At 41.1% G+C, this 12,907-nt stretch overlaps 1 long non-coding RNA gene across 1 annotated transcript; it reads right to left on the minus strand.

The window, feature by feature from the left end:
• Positions 1-2,510: 2,510 nt before the first annotated feature.
• Positions 2,511-4,978, minus strand: LOC116208524. The gene is made up of 5 exons (XR_004157090.1): positions 4,774-4,978; positions 4,064-4,662; positions 3,843-3,960; positions 3,398-3,527; positions 2,511-3,315 (listed from the first exon to the last, which is right to left on the minus strand). It is a non-coding gene; the product is annotated as an uncharacterized LOC116208524 (long non-coding RNA).
• Between the last annotated feature and the right edge of the window lie 7,929 nt (positions 4,979-12,907).

A 12,907-nucleotide genomic window follows, 5' to 3' on the forward strand; every position in this document is an offset into this window, starting at 1 on the left:
GCAGAATCCTTAAACAACAAACTTCTCAAATGACACATTCTTTAAAAATAGAGGTTAGAATTCAAGCTAAATTCAGCATCGAACATGTTGGAAAGATGTGCAATTAACAAACTGCGGTTTATACTACTTGAAACATTTCTTCCTCCACAGTCAATGCAAGGCCATTTGAAAGTGTAGCACGCAAAATTTCCCCGAGATTTTCTATCAATGCTACCATATCAACAGGAACGAGCTAGGGCTTAATTGGAGCCAAGAGGACGTGCAACACGGCTCGCTCAAGGTAACACTAGTATGTATATATGACAGATCACATTGAATTCAGACTCGAAAACTTGGTATGCCGATTTGGCTTACATCGAGTTGGGGGCCGTGCAGATGCAAAACACCCTTAAACGCTATGAAAATTAAAATTGGAAGAGGAGATACAAGATTATGTTGCGTGTGGAGAACATGTCTCATAGGATAAGGTAACGAAAGGTTTCCCTTCTTCTTCCTTTTTTTTTTTGGGAAATTGTTTTTGAAATTTATCCATCAAAATGCCAAGGTTTTTTTTTTTCATTTCATCGAAACATAATATGTTGCCTATTAATTGAGACTAATTTCTACCGTCAATTTGGCTCTAACGATGAGATATTGCAGGTAAATTTGAAACCCCTGTATGCAAGTAGATTCCACCCATTGATAGTGCAGTTAATAAATGCACTACATCTCGTAATTGGCAATATTATAGTCTGTGATTAATTCTTTAACATTTAAATGAAAAATAGCAATAATTTTTCATTTCCTTTTATCTATTTTCTTTAAATTTTGCTTAAAAAGAAGGGTATAATTTTATGGTTAAACATTTGGTTGGAGATATCCGTATAATTCATCAACGAGGACGTCTTATATAATTTGTCGTATCCTTCAGATACTTCAATTGGAACTGGGCACGCCAATTTAGAGTTATTATCTGATGGTGCATATGGTCGGACGCATTAGGGGGACTGTTTATCGATCAACAGAGTACGCTTTATCAACAGGATAGGACGGGATAATTTGTTAACAATTTTTTTTTTTTCAATCGGCCGATACATTGCCCTTGTCTAAAAAATCTATAAAGCACATCAAATGTACATGGTTCTAGGAGTTATCTGTACCAGGAGTAATTTTTGCTGTACATTTATTGTTACACACCATCAAACTATCTACAATAAGACTAGAACTTTCAATACTTTTACACCCTAATGGCTACAATAACAACCGGATCAGATTCCATTGTACTCCTCGGCCTACTGGTCATCAGCCAAGGAGACCTTGCTCAGCCTGCTCGGCAGTGAATTTGCGGCATCACTGTAACTCTTCCTCCTACTGACGCTTCGGCGACCTGATCTGAAAAGCGCCCTCTTTACCATCACTTTCCAAGAACTGCACCTGGTTGGCATGCTCTCTTCCGGATCTACTCTTGTGCTGTTTGAGTGGTTGCCACTCTCTTGATCGCGTGCGTCGGCCTGCTCAGACGACATCTCTCTTGATTCGTAGCTACTATAGAATTTTGTGTGCTGGAAATATTGTATGTTTGAGAAGGGTGGATACTAGGTAGAAACTAATGGCTTTGAGGGAATGTGTATATGTAGTGAAGAATATCATGTTTGGGTAGTATTCTTATTTCTTACTCATGGAATCGGCATTTGACGATGTCTAATGTTCCAAGGAACCAAAGATTCTGCTGGACACAGAATCGCACTTGCGTCTCAGTCTCGAACATGAATCATCACCGGTTTCAGCATTAAATAGTCACTGATTGTTGTCCGATTGATTGCGAATTAAGAATTAAACAGCACTAATTAAGAAGAAGAATCTAATGGGATTAATTTTATATAGGGACCTGACGGAGATATACAATACTATTGGAACTGCTTTCCTTATTCAAAATGGGTCCATAATTTCATTCAATCAATTATTGACCGTTTTCTATAGGTTTTTGGTCCCACGACTGCCTTTCGCGGGCTCAGACCATCGACATGGTGGACACAGGTTGATCATGAAGGACAAGATTTTGGTTCAAGAGAACCTTCTCCGGTAAGAAATGGGACTAAATGAGTCTCCTGTGCAGTTCAAAAGAATTGGGCATGTATGTTCGGTCTGCAGATATCCGCACACCTTCATTTGGTAACACATCCTCTGTTTCGGATCTATCCGTTATCATAATTGCCTTGCCTGCCTACCTATTGTCATGGCAATTCCTCATGTCCCAGCAAAGTAAATATTACAATTACAATCCGTCATGGCTCATGAAACTTCCGAACCACGCTTGGTGCAAAGACCCAGAGCACCACTGGCACTGGCACTGGCCATGTTCAGGCATGCGAAGGCCAACAGGGTTCAACCGGCTAGTTATGACAAGGTCAATTCTCTAGTCTAGCAGGTGCAAGATCTCATCAAGGTTATAATGATACAACTCAATTCTCAGCTGTTCTTACCTCCAGCAAACAACTAACAATTTATATAAAAAAATCTTAAACGTAATCTTAACAAAAATCTCTGTGAATTCATTTTTGCATTCATTCTAAGGCTGTTCGAGCATTTCACGCCCTTGGAAAAGGAAAGAACTGAATAGAAATGTAACAACTTCCAATTGGAAAAATATCAGAAAGATAAAGCCGCTCTAGAATGCTGATAAATATGGTCTTTGCCCCTGGAAAACCGAGGCTAAAGAATAATCAGCAGCAACTACAGCAATGGCAGGACCAAAGCAATAACAGAAGGACGTGCAGGACCTGACCATGACCCAGACCTGACTTTGACCCTCCCCTAAACAATCCCAATGTCCACAGTGCGAGAGTTTACCCCAGCAGTTACTCGTAATCCTGCAGTTTCATATGCAGCAACCTTATCAGTCATTGCTTGTTGAAGGGAACCATTGCCTTTCCTAATTCTTTAGTTTGAAGCCAATGCTGAACTCTAGATCTGTCTTAAGGTATCTCACTAGAAGTACATTGGACCAGCTGGTTCAACGGTATCGATGTCCTTTGAAGAGGATACGCAAAGTCTCATCCTCTTTCTCCAACCACAATAAGTCTAAGAGAATCTTCACCGCCTTTTCATAGATCTCGTTGCTGTCATGACTCTGCAGATTCTCGATCTTCTCTAGGCCCCCTGCGTCATCAATCATCTGGGCATAAATATTGACATCTCCGGTACTTCCCATGGCCTTCTCTGCCTCCCCACTATTTATGATGTTTTCCAGACCCTCTATGCAGACGGTCACAATCCTCCGATCAGGGCATATGAGGAGGTCGCAGAGCGGTTTTACATCCTCACCTCACCAGAAACCTACCACCAAGAGGAAAAAAAGTTGACATTGAGAAAGGAAGCTCAAGGGAACTCTACTTAGAATTGAAGACATAACACGTACTTTATTTGATCGTGACTGCCTCCACGGGTAGCATTCAGTATTGCCCATATGCATCCTTCTTCTTGATATCTATCTCCGCATTTTGGAGTAGATTAACAAGAGGTCCAATCAGACCGGCTTCTATCACAGCCTACACCTCGTTAAAGACGATAAGTGAGACAGCTTTCAACAGCTGAAAATGGACACACACATTTATAAATAAGAGAATGGACAATTGGCATATATACAAGATTCGATGAACAAAGCACCACCACCCAGTCAGTCATGTCATATAACCTGATGTGATGCAACATGACACAAGTACCACGCATGCACATTCAGCTTAATACGTGAGAGATTTTCTAATCATGTATTTGGGAGATCTAGAAACTCAAATTGGCAAGATCTCTAAATATTGGCGATGGTAAACTACGAGAAGCTATAGCCGAGGACTTTGCCAATTTACCTGTATCTGGTCCCTATTTCCAAGCAGTGATATTTGAGATGGTCCAACATGCTTCTATCTTGATGATCTCCTCATCATATGCGTCAACAGGCTTGTCGATGCACCATTATTGATTACACTGACAGCCAAGAGAACACTCCTGTCATTATCATTAAAAATCGAACACAGATGATGGAAAATAAAAGTTTGAAATACGGAGAATGCCTTGTACAGTAGCATACCCTGGGTCTGGACATCATCTCCTTTCTCCAGTAACAATATTTACTACCCTGTGAAGCGCAGGAATGAGAACAGAAGAAAAAGGATGGCTGGATGAGAAACACATAAATTAGCACGAGAGAATGATAAAATGCCAGAAATCTGCAGATCTTTAGCATCGGGGCATGCAAGGAGCAAAACGTATCGAGGTACACCCTCAACAATAGCGGCTTGGATGTTATCATTTGCACCATCAGAAAGATATGAAAGCACCAAACAGGCATCTGTTGCTACTTCCTCATCATTTGAATGCAGAAGACTTCCAGTGCGCTGGGAGTGTCGGCCTCATCGGCGCATAAGTAATAGCATTTAGTAGTGCAGAGAAAATATAATGAGGAAGATGCTCGCACTTGAAATAGAATGTCATAACAGCAACCCGTTCAAATGGAGGCCGTGTCTTTCCTCTATTGAAGTTTGAGAGAGTCCATGTGGGTGTCCTGAACATCGAATGCACCGCATGCTTATTCAACTAGGCAAGCAAAAAAATGAAGGCCCAGTGATCTAGTACTAGATCATGGTACTTAGGCGAATCACCAGCAATATTTCTCAATGCCCACGTAGCCTACAAGTTTGAGCAGAGAGACAAAACAAAGAAATTAGCATACACTATGCAGTAAACATCATGTAAGACAATACACGAAGCCTAAAATTTCAAAGTTCCAGACATATATACCTGCTCTTTGAACATCATCACTTGGTGAGGCCAGTGGCTTCACAAGTACCGGGACTGCCCTAGAAGCAATTACAACCTTAGGATTCTCATATGTGTCGGACGTCAATGTTTGCGAGAGCCCGTGTTGCTTCGAGCCACATAGTCACATGTCCCTAGTATTACAAGCTCTTTACGACTGATGAGAAATGTACGGATTCAAATCTGTTCATTGTCAAACTGTACGGATTCAAATCTGTTCATTGTCAAAGTGTATTGATCCAAATCTGTTCATTGTCAAAGTGTACGGATTCGCTCTCAATGCTTGCTAGCAGGCTAGCATGCACGTGAGGCCGGAATCGCGCACGTGATTCTTCTTCTCTCATCTCATCCGTTGGATCAATGCTTCCCTCCTCTCTCTGGTAGGTTTCTGGCGCCGTATGGCCAGCGGGATGGCTGCTCCAGGCGGGGCAATGTCGGAAACAGCCTCGCTAGCGTCCGAGAATGCCAATCAATCTCGCTCGAAACTCATCTCAGGTGAGAAATCAACTCTCAAAGGTCCTCTGAACTGGAAGAAGGTCTTTCCTAAAGTCAATCAAAACCTAGAATTCTTCGAAGGCGTCGAGCACAAAAATGTGAAGCCCCCTTCGGAGTTCCTGCAGTTAGGGGTCGATCAATGGTGCTATACTCTAGTCGGAAGGTTCATGGGCAAGGCTCCCGACTTTGGGAAGGTAACAGCGATTGTGAATGGGTTATGGGGGAAGCAAGGGAGAGTCACAGTGAGTACAATGGGTCAGCTGTTTATCTTCCAATTCCCGACCGAAGAAATGATGACCTGGGTCCTGGAAACGGGGCCATGGCATGTGGAGAGAAAGTCCCTAATTCTGCAGAAATGGAGTCCTTAGTTCACCGAGGAGGATCTTGACATGAAGAGGATGCCAATCTGGGTCCAACTCCGCAAGATTCCTCTTCAATACTTTCATCCCAAAGGTATCAGCTACATTGCAAGTGCAATTGGCAAGCCCTTATACATGGATAGAGCCACTGCCATTCGCTCAAGGTTGGACTATGCAAAGGTATGTGTAGAAGTTGAGGTGGAAAACGAAATTCCACAATTTCTATCTGTTGATTTGGGTAATGGCTATATAGTGGAGGTTCTTGTGGATATCCCTTGGATGCCGGACAAATGTGACCGATGTAAAGTGTTTGGTCACCGATGCAACAACACTATTGAGGTAGCACTAGCAGCTGCCCCTGCTGCTCACCTTGCTGAGGTGCACCGCAAAGAAGTAGAAGACAAGCCTAAATGTGTTGCACCCAACCCAATAACTGAGGAGGAGTCTCGAGCTGCTGCTGCAACCCCTGCCACTGCTGCCCACACAGTTTCCTTCTCTGGAACAATGGTTAAGTCTCGAGATGGTTTGTCTGCAGATTCAATCAGAAACAGGAAAAAGGCCCTTTTTACAGAAGAAGTCGTAGCTGATCTCGAGGAAGAAGAGGACAATCACGGAAGTCAATTCAGTTCGGCTGATGAAGGGGAAAACTCTAATAAGGAGAAGGTTGTTCAGTTGGGAGGACAACGACAATCACGAAGTGCTTCGAAAGGTGTAGCTCAGGCGGTCTTGAAGTTACAGGGAATGAGAAAGTCAAGGTCAGGCAAAGGGAGTAAGGCCCCTAAGGTACTCTTATGATTGTAGCTTCTTGGAACGTTAGAGGGCTAAATGACCCTCATAAACAGAAAATGAGATATAAGTTTGTACAGGATTATGATCTAGGGGTCTTTGCAATCATTGAAACGCGAGTTAAGGAGATAACTGTAAAAAAATTGTTGATAAATGGAAGGGCTGGTATTTAGTTGATAATTATTAGTTTGCTAGCAATGGTAGACCGTGGATATTGGTGCGAGAGGATTTGCAAGTGCAAATACTTAGCAAATCCAACCAATTCATTCATCTTTTGCTCAATGTGCCTAAAGAAGTTGGCTGGTTGGCAGTTACTTTTGTGTATGCTTTTAATGATATGTTGGAGAGAAGTTGTTATAGCGTGATTTACAGGCCCTGGCTAGAAACATTAGTCACAGCTGGGTGTTGATAGGGGATTTTAATGCAATCAAAGATATCCAAGAGGTGAAAGCAGTGGGAAGGGAGGTTGTTATCGACCAAAGCATGCGGGACTTTGCCGACTTCTTGAACTCAACTGAGCTCACAGACCACACCTCCATAGGTTGTTACTATATGTGGAGCAACAAACGGCAAGAGGGATTCCAAGCAAGGAAGATTGATAGAGTCTTGATTAATGAAAAGTGGGTACTGAGTGAGTAACCTTCCACTGTCGAGTTCCTTCCTCCTGATTTCTCTGACCACTGCCCTGCTGTGTTGAAATTTGGAGAAAAGGAGAATGTTGGTCCTAAGCCTTTTAAATTCTTTCATTTCTGGACTGAACATCCGGATTATATGGCGCTAATTGAAAGAGTTTGGTCAAAGACACAACATGGTACTCCAATGGCCGTGCTATATAAAAAGTTGAGGGATCTCAAGATGCATCTAAAGGAGTTCAACATAACCAAGTTTGGGACTGTGCACACTCAGGTCACTGTTTTGCAACATAAACTCGCACAGGTTCAATCTTCTCTGCTAGAAAATGATTGTGTATCTCTAAACTCTATCAAGAAGGAGGTGGACCTACAGGTTAAGCTGCTGGAAGCAACCGACAGAGTGGAGAAGTTCCTGAAGCAAAAATCCAAAGTAGCATGGCTAAAAGCGAGAGATCAAAACACTTCTTTCTTTCACAAGACAGTAAAAGGCAGAAATGCAAGATCCACCATTCGAGCCCTATTCTCTGCCTCAGGTGTCAAATTAGAAGGAGTCCAGGAAATCAAAGACGAAGCAATTAACTACTATTAGGGTCTCCTAGGGAGAAAGGATGACTGTATCAGAGGGGTCTCGACCTCTCAACTTTCTTCCATCCTCAAAAAGAAGGTTCCCCACTCTAAACTCCAGATGCTCATGTCACCCATTGCAGAGGAAGAGATCAAAACGGCCTTATTCTCGATGGGGAAAGACAAGTCTCCGGGGCCAGATGGTTTCACCGCATTTTTTTATAAGCATGCCTGGCAAGTTGTTCAGAGGGACTTCATTCGAGCTGTGCAGCACTTCTTCTCTTACGGAGAGCTTCGAAGAGAGGTAAATTCAACTATCATAGCCCTTGTCCCAAAGAAAGAAAAAGCTGACTGCATGAGGGATTTCCGACCTATATCCTGTTGCAATGTAGTCTACAAATGTATTTCTAAGGTGCTTGCAAATAGATTGAAGGGAGTGCTCCCGGATATTATTAGCTTGAATCAGACGGCCTTTGTTCAAGGTAGAAAAATCTCGGATAATGTATTGCTTGCTCATGAACTTGTGAGAAACTATCACAGGCAAGGAGTATGTCTCCGTTGTGCTATCAGGATTGACCTCATGAAGGCCTTTGTTTCCTTAAGCTGGGATTTCATTCTAAACACTCTGGAAGCTCTGGGATTCCCACCTACATTTTTTCGGTGGATCAAAAGCTGCATCACCTCGCCCCATTTTTTAGTAGCTATCAATGGGTCTTTAGCTGGATATTTTCCAAGTCAGCGTGGAGTGAGACAAGGAGACTCGCTCTCCCCATATCTATTTGTCATTGCCATGGAGGTGTTCTCACATCTCATGGACTCAGCTGCAGCTGAAGGAAGAATCGGGTTTCATCCTAGGTGTAAGTCACTCCAATTAACCCATTTATGTTTTGCGGATGATTTGCTCTTATTCACAAATGGTTGAAAGGAGTCCATCATTGCTATTCTTGATGTGTTGAATACCTTTTATCATTGGTCTGGTCTGAAGTTGAACCCTGACAAATTTGAGATTTTTATGGTAGGCATTAATGGGGATTCTATCTCTGAATTGATGACTTGTTCTGGATTTAAGCATGGTACTCTTCCTGTGCGTTACCTAGGCCTTCCTCTTGTCTCTAGGAAATTCTCTTCTAAGAACTGTGAGGCTCTAACAGAGAGAATTGTGAAACAAATTAAGAGCTGGTCTGTGAAGCACCTATCTTATGCAGGTAGGGTACAGTTGATTAACTCCGTTCTCTTCAGTATGGCCAACTACTGGTGTTGCCACTTTATTCTCCCAAAACAAGTTATAAAACTTGTGAAACAAAAATGTCTATCTTTTCTGTGGAAGGGTATTGACAAACACGCCGATGGAGGCAAGGTCAGTTGGGAAACCGTCTGCCTTCCAAAAGGCGAGGGAGGACTTGGCATCGGGGATCTAACTTTGTGGAACAAGGTATGTGTGTTGAAGAATTTATGGTCCCTTCTTCTGAGTTCGGGGTCTCTCTGGGTGGCTTGGACTACTAAATACCTTACAAAGAGTCGCAGTATTTGGTCTTTACGGATTCCTGGAGACTGCTCTTGGAATTGGAGGAAGCTAATGCAGCTGAGAGCACTGATTTCCCCTTATACTAGCTGCAGAGTTGGTTCAGGTATTACTATATCTTTTTGGTATGATGCTTGGTTACCAGTTGGCCCATTGATTAAATTTTGTTGTCGAGGACTACAATGTTTCCCTACCCTCAGTGAACATGCAAAAGTTAGCGCAGTTCTTTCGCAAGGACAATGGCACTGGCCGCGGAGCTCGGACCCACAAGCCGCTTTGATCCAGGACCTAGCTGCAGCTCTTGATCTTTCCAACCATGATATAGTCTTATGGACCCCCCCACAAATCTGGGCAATTCTCCACTGCTAATGCCTGGAAGTGTTTACGAGTCAGAAGCCCAACATTGGAATGGAGTAATGCGATTTGGTTCGATGGACAGCTCCCGCAATCTTCTTTCATCAGTTGGCTCTGTGTTCATAATAGATTAGCTACAAAGGACCGACTATCAACATGGGGGATTCAGATTACGTCAGTTGAATGCGAATTCTGCAACACACAGTGAGAAACTCGCGAACATCTCTTTTTTGAATGTCCAATCACCCAGGAAATTTGGATAAGTTTGTTAGCTCGAGTTGGCCAACACCGTAATTTGGTGAGTTGGAATACGGAATTTTGTTGGATTTCTTCTCTTCGGGGCAAGAAACTCGATGTAATTTGTTTAAAACTTCTATAGACTCACTACATATACTGCATATGGCGTGAGAGGAACACAATGATTTACCAAAGGCAAAGCTTATCTCTAGAGGCTATAGTTCGGAAGATTTTTGCAGATGTGAAAGCAAAGCTCTGTGTTTACCCTCGACTCTCTCACAAAATTGTAAATTCTATCATAGCCAATCACATGTTTAACCCTCTTGATATAGCTCATAGCTAGCTGATGTTATTTGGTAGTTCTATTGGTAGTTTTGTTGGATAAATGGCACTTGATGTAAATCCATTTTGTTTAATGAAAAGTCTCTACCATTTATCCAAAAAAGAGAAACGTAATGCCCAGTTGGCTAAAAACCGAAGCTGCAGAAAACTTCTCTTAGTAGAAACTCAACGAAGCAAGGAACAACACCGAATTGTATAACATCCTCAATGGAGGACTGTGCTATGGAAAACTAAACCAGAAAAGCAGCAACAAGCAATAATGAAAAAATATATCCATAGTTTTACTATATCAAACATCCTCAACTTATAGAGAGGCATGCGTCGCAATTAAGATAAAGGACAAAACAGGTACAACATCAAACAATGTATTCTGATACCAATTGAATTGCAAGGTGCCACTGTCTCACCAAACACCAGCAGCTTTTTGTGGAAGACTCTCCAGCTGCAATTGAACCAGCAACGACCAATTGAACACGTAAAACGTAAAACACATCAAAATCAAACCGCAATAACCACCACCGAAAACCCACAGTACATGAGTCGCAGCCAGAGGCAGCTGACCCTGTCCGGCAAGATATGGTGGTAACCGCTATAATTGGAATTAGTCACGTACTATGCCCTCCGACATTTCTTTTTTTACGTACTTTGATGATGTGCTACCGTATGTTGCTATTGTGTTATTTCTCATGAGTCATGATCATATATATATCGAGGTGAAATGTGACCTCGCTGCCCTATCTTCTCCACCCTTACGATTTTACATGCTATAGCCAAATAATCCAACTAGATAAAAAGAGTATATATGATAGACCGACTATATATGACTGCACTGTATTTATTTCTCCACCCTTAGTAATATTTGAAAGAATTTCGTGTCCTTGTTAAAAAGACTATATAGAGGACTTTTCAGTTTTCGTGACTGAAGCACTCTTAGATTTGTAGGATTTATCGACTTTTCCGCCTCTAATAATAATCTTCCATAACAAAAAGAACCTTCGACTTTTAGGATTGACATGACACAACGATAGTCTGTCATTTGTCGCATTGTGATTGGTGAGAACTTCAAAAAAGTCGCTTAACCTGGCCTCATCATGCATGGCACCATCCAATGCATGGCTCGGATTTGTAAAAAGAGTGTCGCTAGGGTCTTATAAGTATAATTTTAAGAATACTCTAAAAAATAACAAGACTCGGCTCTGTTTGGTTTCAGAGTTGTATTTTAGAATCACAATTCTAACTTAATTCTACCCACTACAAAACAAAATAACTCATACAAAGTCAAAGAGTGGATCCCATTTATATTACTTTTTCCCACAACAAAACAACATAACTCTTACAAAGTCAAAGGGTGGGCCCCATTTATACCACTCAAAATCAAAATCAAAATCACAATTCTAAAATCCTACTATGAAACCAAACACCACCTCCGTATTTTGTTAAATAACTTATTATGTAGTAAGAGTCTTGTCAAATTGAAATTAAAAAGTTTCTAACAAAAAAATTAATAATATATTAAAAATAAATTATTTATTATTTATTTAATATATTTTTTATTTATATTAAAATAATAAGTTGTAAAATTATAATGCCTTGTTTGGATTCCCAAATACTTAATTTTAACTTGAGTTAAATGTATTTTACCTCCCAACCTATAAGGAGAGTTTGGGTTTGCCCCCTGACCTTTAAATTTTTGCAGAACACCTCCCGACGTTATCGAAAAATAAGCAAGATGCCCCCTCAATCAATTTCCGATCAAAATTCCGGCAATAAAAAAAGCACATGCCACTCACATATCAAGTAGCTGTGACCCATCTCCCGACGACGATGGTCTTCTCTCCCCAACGGTCTCCTACCAGGCTCCAGTGTAGACAGCGGCGACCCATCTCCCCGAGGCGACCCATTTTCCTATTCAATTTGCTAAATTTGTCCTATTTTCCCCCTTTCAATCTGCGATTTGATGTAATCGTTACGCAATTCAATTGTTTTTGTTTTCCGAAACCCGACAGACACCGGAGTTTTATTATTTCCCACGAGTTTCGTTTCTTATTGAATCCAAACATGGATCAAACAACTTTTGCTCCATTTCGGGGTAGCAGAAAATGGGGAATTGTTGGTGTGTTATTTAAGAATTAATTATTCTCACTGCGTTGCTATCTCTGTGCAGGACAAACTACGAGGAACAAGCAAGAAATAGTGGTGTGAGACAATTTTACCCTTTTATTTTGACGTGTAAGTTGATGTGCTCTTTTTTTTGTTGGAATTTTGATCGAAAATTGATTGAGGTGGCATTTTGCTTATTTTCCAGTAAGGTCGGGAGGCATTCTTCAAAAATCTGAAGGTGAGGGGACAAACCCAAACTTTCATTATAGGTCGGGAGGTAAAGTGAATTTAACTCTTTTAACTTTAACTTTAACTTTAACTCAACACACTACACAACAAAAACACACATTTCCCAAGTAAAAAATTTTAACTTTAACTTTAACTCAACACACTACACAACAAAAACACACATTTTCCAAGTCAAATTTATAATCACATCTCATTTGTTATTTTCCACAATCAAAATCAAAATCAAAGTTACTTTAACTCTGAATCCAAACGCACCCTAAAAATCTTGTTACTTAACAAGGCAGTCCACCAACTAGATATTATATGGTTCAGCTACTCGAAGTGCGAAAAGTTTTCGCATTTATATAACAACATTTCATACAAGTGCGAAATGTTTGTACCAATGGTTGTTTTTCTTGTGTAAAATTTTGCACAAGAAGAAACAACCTTTCGTACAAGAGAATTCCTTCTGTACTAAATGAAAAATTGTTGTTTGA

The sequence above is a fragment of the Punica granatum genome, chromosome 5, assembly GCF_007655135.1.
Source record: "Punica granatum isolate Tunisia-2019 chromosome 5, ASM765513v2, whole genome shotgun sequence".
Lineage (NCBI taxonomy): Eukaryota > Viridiplantae > Streptophyta > Magnoliopsida > Myrtales > Lythraceae > Punica > Punica granatum.